At 37.1% G+C, this 11,577-nt stretch overlaps 1 non-coding gene across 1 annotated transcript; it reads left to right on the top strand.

Annotated features, from left to right (window-relative positions):
- The first annotated feature begins 219 nt into the window (after positions 1-219).
- LOC145056323 (U2 spliceosomal RNA) lies at positions 220-416 on the top strand. Its single transcript, XR_013685804.1, has one exon. It is a non-coding gene; the product is annotated as a U2 spliceosomal RNA (small nuclear RNA).
- Positions 417-11,577: the final 11,161 nt, after the last annotated feature.

The following is an 11,577-nucleotide window of genomic DNA, read 5'->3' as shown; positions in this document are numbered from 1 at the left end:
TGCATATGCAGTAGTAGAGTGTAAGTTTGATTTGAATATATATAGAGAAAGTAAAGAAGTAAAAGAATAATACTCCATTGAAGTTGTTTTTGTTGGTGAAGGAAGGGAGCTGGCAGCGAAAGCGAAAGTGTCTGCATCCGAATTCCCACATCGGGTGAATGAAGGAAGCAGGCAAGAGGGAGGCGAGTACAAAAAGGGAAGCCCTGGAGGGGAATAAGCATACCTTTCTCGGCCTTTTGGCTAAGATCAAGTGTAGTATCTGTTCTTATCAGTTTAATATCTGATATGTGGGCCATCGGCCCACTCGATATTAATCTTATTTTTTATGGGGGAAGGCCCGTTACAGTAGCTTGCTGCTGGGGTTCTTCATGTGTCGCCTTGGTCTTACACTACAGCCAAGGCCCGGCGTACCCCTCCAATACTTGGTCCAATGTTTAAGAATAGCTTAAAGCTTTTATACTTGAAAAGTCTTAAAAATTTGAAACAAGTCTTTGCTGTGTCTGATGTGAACCCACTCCCGTAAGTTTATAAAATCGTCTTGGAATCCTTCACACACCAATGTGGGAGCAGTCACTAATATATACCTACACAAACTTAAATTTCCTTTTGATTAACAATTCCACCAACACATTGTAATTGGACTTCGCGTCATGTAAAACAAAACCATCTCCAACGACATCAAGGGATTTTGGTTCTTCGAAACCATCTGATGGTTTCTTTCTAGTCCAACTTATCATCAACTTGTATGACTATCCTGGTACCCCACAAGCAGGATTGCAGTGGGAAAGACAATCAGTCTGAAGAGATGACGACAAAGGTCCGTCTTACTTATAAAAGCTTCGGGAAATGTTGTCCCATCAAAACATAACACCAACGCCAAATAGAAGCTTCCGCCCGCAATGTCGACACTACCGTGCAATCGATTTACTTTTTATGTAATCTGATTTAATGTTTATGTTATTGAAAATAATCATACTTCACACATCATACTTTTTGTTTAAACAATACAGAACATGACACAATTATATATGAGAAACCAATCACTTCAACTTATATAGAACGGAATACGATATACCGTAAACACTAAACCTAGAATCTCATAGACTCCGACTTGCTTGATGCAACAATTACGGACCGATCGGCCGGAAATCTATAATTTGCGCCTTATCGGGGCATGTTTAACCCAAACCCTAATATCTACCTTAGGGTCTCTCGGTTTAAGATACAGGGGAATTGAAAACGCATCATTGACATGACGATTTGTTTGTAATTTTTCTTCGTAAGCGGTACCTATTTTAAATTGCAAACTTGTATTTAACATAACGAAATAAACCCCTAGTTAAAAGCATGTAACCATTTCTTAAATACAAATAACTTATTTGAAATGGATCATTGAAATGCTATATTGTGGGGACATCTCGATAAACTGATTGCTTTGTATTAGCCGTATTAAATATATAAGAAACGCTAGGACATATGTGATTTTATTTTTGGTAAGATTTTTTTTTTTTTTTTAGATTTTTCTTTGCAGGCACGCATCAACATACATGAAGAGAACCCGAGTTAGATCCCTAAGAACATTTCCAATCAACGACTAAGTTATTGAGATTGGATTTTTGAAATGTTATATTACGTGGACATCTAGATAAAATTAATTTTGTGGCTAAATTCTATTACATTATAGAAACTTTCTACATGAGACTCTCCCTTGGCCCGAACCTCCTGAAAATTCTAGCTCTTCCAGAGTGGTATCTCATTGATGTCTCGGACCCCCCCTCCACCGGAAGGAGGCCTTCTTCGCATTCCACCTAAGGGGTACAGGAAAAGCCCAAAGTCAATCATAGGGAACAGGAGGCCTTCTTTGCATTCCACCAAAGGTGTGAAGGAAAAGACCAAAGTCAATCATATGGAATAGAAAAAGTAAAGCTTTATAGGGTATTCTGTCCATTTCTGTCCATGTGCAAGTAGAAGGGGTAGAAAGCATGTTCTTTTGGTACAACTCCTCTTTCTTCATTGAAACTAGCTAGCTATCTTTGAAGTCAAGTACTTAGCCGCAAAGGCAAGTCCATCACGGGCACTACCCGACTTATTTCGGTAATCCCATAGTTAATGGCTCATTTCACTCTTTTTATATAAGAAATACGTGGAGTCAATGGCTTCCTATCCTCCTGACCAAGTCGCTACATGGTCTATGTAACTGAGCTAACACGTATAGGAACTTATGTGATGTTATTTTTAGTATAAATGTTAAAAAGTGAAATATCAAACCGATACTGCAAAGCTCAAATATATTTTCAAAATACAACACCAACATTACATAAGTTTAAAAAATCAAAATCCTAGTTATTTTTCGATATAAGGGCATGAAATCAGGTGTTGGATGAAAATGAAAGATGAATACGCTTCAAAGTGGTAAACCACATACAATGTTAATTGTGAAACGTTTTGAAAAAAAAAACTAGGGTTGACCTCTATATAGCGTTCTGGTGGGCGCCCGGGGGGGGGGGGGGGGTCATTGTTAATGGTGTTTGGAAAGAAAATCGAATCAAACGAGAACCCTAATTTAAAAAAGGTGGGAGATTTGTCTTTCACGACATTTGATACAACTTTTTCAGGGGGATTTGGAGATGAAGGATCTATGGAAGATAGGTTAAAATATAGAGTGGTTGTAGAGGTTTATATGTCAAGGAAGTTGTTAGGGATGAAGCTTTCTATTGCCAAATTCTTAGATGTTGATAATAAGTAGTGTTTGATTCAAAACTTTTGCACCATATCGATTGGGAGATTTCTTTTATTTTCTTCGACTGCGAGGTTTATAAGGGAAGAGAAAATAATATGAGCCCACACAGATCAACCAAGACCACAAGTAAATTCAAATGGTAAGAAAACTCAATTTAGGAAGGAAATTCAAAATATTATGCCTCGATGTCAACGGGGAAGGGGAGACACATAGTCAACATGAACATATAATATTTTTTAGGAATAAAATATATGTAGATTGTGCTTGACTTATTGTGTATGGATCTTGGGTGTCTTCAGAATGTGAATCTCAATGAAATCTTGTATAAGGTGTGTAGTGAAGAATGATTTAACGAAATTAAAGTTAACTGTATTGTGGGACGTGCGTGTGTATTGGATTTAAGTATCAAAATCCTTGCATTAAGTTCAGAAAATACGAAGAGAATATTGGTACTTTAAGGAGATGAGGTTGTTAACAAATAACTTTTTGGTTGATGAAAGGATGGTGTGGCTTGAAATTGAGGGCGTTCCTTTTCGATGTGTGCTTGTACATCTGTTGCATTCAAGAAAATTGCAATTTCTTGGGATGAAGCTATGTTTATTGACAGGGATAAAAAATAAAGACACATTTAAGGGGGGAGCATCTTTAAAAACCATCATAAAATCACAAAATAGAAGAGTTTGTTACGGTGGAAATTGAAGAGGTGAAGTATAAAGTGTGCGTGAAAGGGATTAGATGACAGATTCATAACATTTAAAAGAATATGGATGATATAAGCCAACAAGAAGAATACAGTAACTCGGTTAATGGCGATGATGTGAGTGGAAACGAGGAGGAGGATGTTTTTGTGGAGGGTGTTCAATATACACGGGTCAATAAAATCAAGTTGGAAAGATAAAGGTATACGCGAGAGGGATGACATGTGTTTTGAGGGTGATAGTACTAATCCGAACAAACAAATATCTAGGGAAGACATGGCCACTCTGAAAGCATAACTAATGGTAAGGAAAGATTAAAAAAAGTCAAATAATGCCAATGAAGATGGAAGTTCGTCTTAATCCATGTCAAAACCACGAGGGTTTGATGGGGGTCGATTTCATTGGGTTGGTGTCGAGGGGTTCCGGAAGCAACCCACCGCCAAGGAACATGATTTTGATGTCGAGAATTCGTTGGATAAGCCGGTTTATTCATCCTCCTACCAAGCCACGTCAGGAAATCGAAAGGGTATGAATCATACATTCTTAAATTATCGAGTGAGAACACAACGGATAATTGAATATTCTTTCTCTTAAATATTAGTGGCATCGGGAGCAACGACAAACCGAATAAAGACATGAAGTTGTGTAGAACGCATATTGTTAAATTTTTTGGGATTCAAGGAACATGTATGGTCCGTTACACAATGGATAATTGAATATTCTTTCTCTTAAATATTAGTGGGATCGGGAGCAACGACAAACCGAATAAAGACATGAAGTTGTGTAGAACGCATATTGTTAAATTTTTTGGGATTCAAGAAACATGTATGGTCCATTAGATCTTGTAAAATTATAGAGTATTTAGGGAAAGGGCCAAAGGGTTATTACTATGCATTTGGGATCCTTCGGTAGTTGAATTGAATAGATTTAATGGGAAGGAATAAATTATTATTGTCGAAGGGGAGTGGGTGTTTCCTAAGTTTTTCATGAATACACAATTTATACAAGTTTTCTATCAGATTCACATTTCGAGAGGGTAGGTTTGGTTTTTTCTCAAGATACGACAAATTCATTTAATGATTTCATTCATAAAAGAAGGGTTACTTGATAAGAAACATTCTATGGGTGGGTATGATTTTACCCAAATTAGTGTTAATGGTGGAAAATTAGCAAATTGGATAGATTTTCAGTTTTCAGGAATCTTGTAGATATTTCGGGTTTTATGTCACCAGCGTTGGAGAAATCAATTCCATATTAGAGACACGTTTTTTTTTCAAACATGTGGTGGCAGCTTTCAACTTGTATAATTGTTGCATGAAATGGGATGATTTTGACGATGTGAGATTGATCAAGGAAAATGCCACTCCAAAAGTAATGGGGGATCGTTTGAATATTTTGAGAAAAATCATGATTACGAGAAATTGAAAACTTTAGATGTTATTAAAGAAGCTAAGATTTAACGGAGAATTTGAAGGGGACGGAAAAGCAAAGTACGTTGACAGTATTCTTAGTATTCTTAATAGAATAAACGTGCAACTTATTATTCGTGGTAAAAAAACAGTCAATTAGCAGCATGGTCCTGCAAATTGGTGATAAGATTATTTTAGTAATAAATAAAATTTAACAGGTTCGATGGCAAGAGTGTTCAAAAACATAGCACACGGTGTACAAATCTCGTGTCATATCAAGACGATTGTTCGGAAGTTCTGTGCACGATTGAGGAAATTAAAAGTGTTGTTTGGTCGTGCGAAGGGGATAAAGTTCCGGGTGCAAATGGCTTCTCGAAGTATGATATTTTTGATGGTGTCACGGAGTTTCTTATTTAAGCTAATATTCCACATGGCTGTAATGGTTCTTTCATCACTCTAATTCCAAAGGTGGGTAGCTCATTGAAAGTTATACATTATCGACCACTTAGTTTGATTGTGTTAGGATACAAACTCATTGCTAAGTTGTTGGCTAATCGACGATTTAAGATAAAATCTTTCAAAGGTAAAAGTCGATAGATAAACGAGGATGTTTGAAGTATGTTGCTACTTTAGATTTTTCGGCAAATATAAGTGTTGTGCCTATTTGGGTGTTGACATTATCCGAGACTGAATTAAGTTTTAGAATCTAGAGTTTTTCCGGTAAGTGGAACTTAACGTACGAGTCTTGTACCTATTTAATCTCATCTTGTCGTATCTTATATTTATAACTAAGGGTAATATTGATATGAGACGAAAAGCGATGCCGGGGGACCAAGTCATGAGCACGAGGAATTCTTATGATGACGTAGAGAACAAGATACAGATAGAATGAGAGGAGAAGATTGATGTGATGGATGAAATTTGGAATTTGAAGCAAAAGGGGGTTGATAGCAGTCAAGTTACTTCATCAATTACATCCACGCGATCACTTTACAATTCCTTTATTTTAGAAGCTTGTTTTGAGTTTCGAGTCCCATTAATGGAGACCCACGGCTAGATATAGTACTACTTGAAAGTTGAAATGGACGGCTTAAATGATGCGGTGATGCTGTTAGAACATGGACTATAGCACCTTTATGTAGATTCAACTGAAAAAATAAACATCACAGATGGTAAAACAAGAGCGGGCATTGAGTTTCGATTGTCGAAGATGGATTTTTCCGTTTCATCCATTAACTAAATTCGAATATAATGTTATTTATTGAGCGTTTTTTTATTCTAAATATATTTGTTCGGTAAAAGTCATCCCGTAAATGTTAGAATCGAATTGGAAGTGATTTTAGGTGAAGATGATGAAAAGAGCGGGACATGTTGGTAGAAAAAGCGGATAGTATCTTGGAAAGGAACAACGAACAATTACGGGCTTTTTCTTGGGTCGTAGTTCTTGAGTCCAATTTGGAGTTCAATGGTTTCAGTGAAATTATGCTTCTTCTCTTTTGCATCTGTGGTGATTTGAGTAATGGCTTCTTTTAGGGCTTCACTCTGAAGCTCACTCTGAAATCACATATTGAGATATTAGTTGTTGATGAATTAGATAGTTGAGCCTAACACAGCCAGCATGTATTTAAAAATCTTAAAGAGCTAAGAACAACCATTTTATAAGATGATGCTGACAGAATCATGAGATTTGAACACCTGAGTAAAATGGTCGAATTCTCCACATATTTTACAAATTATTTCTTCTTCTTTTCATTTCTTCCAATTCCTTTCAGTATCTTTAGATTTCGCCTCCCAGACCATAGAATCATGAGATTTGAATACCTGAGTAATGGGACCTTTTGTTCCCCCCCCCCCCCCCCCCCGACCCACTTGCGATTAGCTTCCCAACTAGTAGAATCAGCGGGAACATCTTCCGATCCAATGAAGTTAGTCAATCTAATGAAAAAAATTGAGATTCTAACTCACGAAACTTGAGAAAAGACTATGATGTGAATATAACAACTTTACCCCTACAACCAACACTTTGAGAATAAACAATATTGAACCAAAATACTTACAAATTAATTGGAATTCACCTGGGGCCTCTTGTGTTAACACCTAAGTTCTCCGAATAATTCTTTGAATTCGAGATTTTAGATTTGGTCGACGTCATTGATGAGGAGACCTCGCAGATCAATTACGATTTACCTTCGCTTTATCTTCTTGTTCTCCTGTTGATGATTTCAGACTCCGTCTCCACGCTTACATGATATTTTTTCAGAAAGGGGCTTTATGGAGCATTGGGGGTTTTCTTTATTTCATAACCCTCGCATTACTGAGTTGAGAGAAAACGAGAGAAGCGGAAGCTTGGAAGAAAATAAAACCCTAGCACATGCTAGATAGAAGGGAGGTAGCGATGGCTTAGGGTTTTAAGAGAGACGGGAGGTAGAGAATGAAGGGAGATCTAGAGGAGAGAGTATCAGAGAGGGGAGAGTGGATTGCAAATTTGAAAGATAGATAGAAGGTAGAAAAAACGAGGCGTGTTTTAAAAATTTTGGGGTTTTCGTTTCCCCCCTTGTCAACTAAAAGCGCGTTTCATTAAAATTATAAAGCGACAAGTACAGACGACGCACGTTTAAGATAAAGCGCCCTCCGTGTTTTTGATTTTTTTCTTGAGACACTAAATTAAGGGCACGCAATAATGCGTGACGTAAATCCTTAAATTTTTTGGAAAGATAACACTATTTTAAGGGCACGCCCTTTTACGTATCATTAATCAGTGCGTGTCGTAAAAAGCGTGTCATTAAAGGGCTGTTTTCTAGTAGTGGGATTAGATGACAGATTCATAACATTTAAAAGAATATGGATGATATAAGCCAACAAGAAGAATATAGTAACTCGGTTAATGGCGATGATGTGAGTGGAAACGAGGAGGAGGATGTTTTTGTGGAGGCTGTTCAACATACACGGGTCAATCAAATCAAGTTGGAAAGATAAAGGTATACGTGAGAGGGATGACATGTGTTTTGAGGGTGATAGTACTAATCCGAGCAAACAAATATCTATGGAAGACATGGCCACTGTGAAAGCATAACTAATGATAAGGAAAGATCAAAAAAGTCAAATAATGCCAATGAAGATGGAAGTTCGTCTTAATCCATGTCGAAACCACGAGGGTTTGATGGGGGTTGACATTATCGGAAACTGAATTAAGTTTTAGAATCTAGAGTTTTTCCGGTAAGTGGAACTTAACGTACGAGTCTTGTACCTATTTAATCTCATCTTGTCATATCTTATATTTATAACTATGGGCAATATTGATATGAGACGAAAAGCGATGCCGGGGGACCAAGTCATGAGCACGAGGAATTCTTATGGTGACGTAGAGAACAAGATACAGATAGAATGAGAGGAGAAGATTGATGTGATGGATGAAATTTGGAATTTGAAGCAAAAGGGGGTTGATAGTAGTCAAGTTACTTCATCAATTACATCCACGCGATCACTTGAATTACAATTCCTTTTTTTAGAAGCTTGTTTTGAGTGTCAAGTCCCATTAATGGAGACCCACTGCTAGATATCGTACTACTTGAAAGTTGAAATGGACGGCTTAAATGATGTGGTGATGCTGTTAGAACATGGACTATAGCACCTTTAAGTAGATTCAACTGAAAAAATAAACATCACAGATGGTAAAACAAGAGCGGGCATTGAGTTTCGATTGTCGAAGATGGATTTTTCCGTTTCATCCATTAACTAAATTCGAATATAATGTTATTTATTGAGCGTTTTTTTATTCTAAATATATTTGTTCGGTAAAAGTCATCCCGTAAATGTTAGAATCGAATTGGAAGTGATTTTAGGTGAAGATGATGAAAAGAGCGGGACATGTTGGTAGAAAAAGCGGATAGTATCTTGGAAAGGAACAACGAACAATTACGGGCTTTTTCTTGGGTCGTAGTTCTTGAGTCCAATTTGGAGTTCAATGGTTTCAGTGAAATTATGCTTCTTCTCTTTTGCATCTGTGGTGATTTGAGTAATGGCTTCTTTTAGGGCTTCACTCTGAAGCTCACTCTGAAAATCACATATTGAGATATTAGTTGTTGATGAATTAGATAGTTGAGGCTAACACAGCCAGCATGTATTTAAAAATCTTAAAGAGCTAAGAACAACCATTTTATAAGATGATGCTGACAGAATCATGAGATTTGAACACCTGAGTAAAATGGTCGAATTCTCCACATATTTTACAAATTATTTCTTCTTCTTTTCATTTCTTCCAATTCCTTTCAGTATCTTTAGATTTCGCCTCCCAGACCATAGAATCATGAGATTTGAATATCTGAGTAATGGGACCTTTTGTTCCCCCCCCCCCCCCCCCCCGACCCACTTGCGATTAGCTTCCCAACTAGTAGAATCAGCGGGAACATCTTCCGATCCAATGAAGTTAGTCAATCTAATGAAAAAAATTGAGATTCTAACTCACGAAACTTGAGAAAAGACTATGATGTGAATATAACAACTTTACCCCTACAACCAACACTTTGAGAATAAACAATATTGAACCAAAATACTTACAAATTAATTGGAATTCACCTGGGACCTCTTGTGTTAACACCTAAGTTCTCCGAATAATTCTTTGAATTCGAGATTTTAGATTTGGTCGACGTCATTGATGAGGAGACCTCGCAGATCAATTACGATTTACCTTCGCTTTATCTTCTTGTTCTCCTGTTGATGATTTCAGACTCCGTCTCCACGCTTACATGATATTTTTTCAGAAAGGGGCTTTGTGGAGCATTGGGGGTTTTCTTTATTTCATAACCCTCGCATTACTGAGTTGAGAGAAAACGAGAGAAGCGGAAGCTTGGAAGAAAATAAAACCCTAGCACATGCTAGATAGAAGGGAGGCAGCGATGGCTTAGGGTTTTAAGAGAGACGGGAGGTAGAGAATGAAGGGAGATCTAGAGGAGAGAGTATCAGAGAGGGGAGAGTGGATTGCAAATTTGAAAGATAGATAGAAGGTAGAAAAAACGAGGTGTGTTTTAAAAATTTTGGGGTTTTCGTTTCCCCCCTTGTCAACTAAAAGCGCGTTTCATTAAAATTATAAAGCGACAAGTACAGACGACGCACGTTTAAGATAAAGCGCCCTCCGTGTTTTTGATTTTTTTCTTGAGACACTAAATTAAGGGCACGCAATAATGCGTGACGTAAATCCTTAAATTTTTTGGAAAGATAACACTATTTTAAGGGCACGCCCTTTTACGTATCATTAATCAGTGCGTGTCGTAAAAAGCGTGTCATTAAAGGTCTGTTTTCTAGTAGTGGGATTAGATGACAGATTCATAACATTTAAAAGAATATGGATGATATAAGCCAACAAGAAGAATATAGTAACTCGGTTAATGGCGATGATGTGAGTGGAAACGAGGAGGAGGATGTTTTTGTGGAGGCTGTTCAACATACACGGGTCAATCAAATCAAGTTGGAAAGATAAAGGTATACGTGAGAGGGATGACATGTGTTTTGAGGGTGATAGTACTAATCCGAGCAAACAAATATCTATGGAAGACATGGCCACTGTGAAAGCATAACTAATGATAAGGAAAGATCAAAAAAGTCAAATAATGCCAATGAAGATGGAAGTTCGTCTTAATCCATGTCGAAACCACGAGGGTTTGATGGGGGTCGATTTCATTGTGTTGGTGTCGAGGGGTTCCGGAAGCAACCCACCGTCAAGGAACATGATTTTGATGTCGAGAATTCGTTGGATAAGCCGGTTTATTCATCCTCCTACTAAGCCACGCCAGAAAATCGAAAGGGTATGAATCATACATTCTTAAATTATCGAGTGAGAACACAATGGATAATTGAATATTCTTTCTCTTAAATATTAGTGGGATCGGGAGCAACGACAAACCGAATAAAGACATGAAGTTGTGTAGAATGCATATTGTTAAATTTTTTGGGATTCAAGAAACATGTATGGTCCGTTAGATCTTGTAAAATTATAGAGTATTTAGGGAAAGGGCCAATGGGTTATTACTATGCATTTGGGATCCTTCGGTGGTTGAATTGAATAGATTTAATGGGAAGGAATAAATTATTATTGTCGAAGGGGAGTGGGTGTTTCCTAAGTTTTTCATGAATACACAATTTATACAAGTTTTCTATCAGATTCACATTCCGAGAGGGTAGGTTTGGTTTTTCCTCAAGATACGACAAATTCATTTAATGATTTCATTCATAAAAGAAGGGTTACTTGATAAGAAACATTCTATGGGTGGGTATGATTTTACCCAATTAGTGTTAATGGTGAAAAATTAGCAAACTGGATAGATTTTCAGTTTTCAGGAATCTTGTAGATATTTCGGGTTTAATGTCACCATCGTTGGAGAAATCAATTCCATATTAGAGACACGTTTTTTTTTTTCAAACATGTGGTGGCAGCTTTCAACTTGTATAATTGTTGCATGAAATGGGATTATTTTGACGATGTGAGATTGATCAAGGAAAATGCCACTCCAAAAGTAATGGGGGATCGTTTGAATATTTTGAGAAAAATCATGATTACGAGAAATTGAAAACTTTAGATGTTATTAAAGAAGCTAAGATTAAACGAAGAATTTGAAGGGGACGGAAAAGCAAAGTACGTTGACAGTATTCTTAGTATTCTTAATAGAAGACACATGCAACTTATTATTCGTGGTACAAAAACAGTCAATTAGCAGCATGATCCGCAAATTGGTGA

This window comes from Lactuca serriola, chromosome 5, assembly GCF_051521515.1.
Source record: "Lactuca serriola cultivar US96UC23 chromosome 5, Lser_US96UC23_V15, whole genome shotgun sequence".
NCBI lineage: Eukaryota > Viridiplantae > Streptophyta > Magnoliopsida > Asterales > Asteraceae > Lactuca > Lactuca serriola.
The sequence above is the reverse complement of the archived record's forward strand: the minus strand, read 5'-3'. Positions and strand labels throughout refer to the sequence as shown.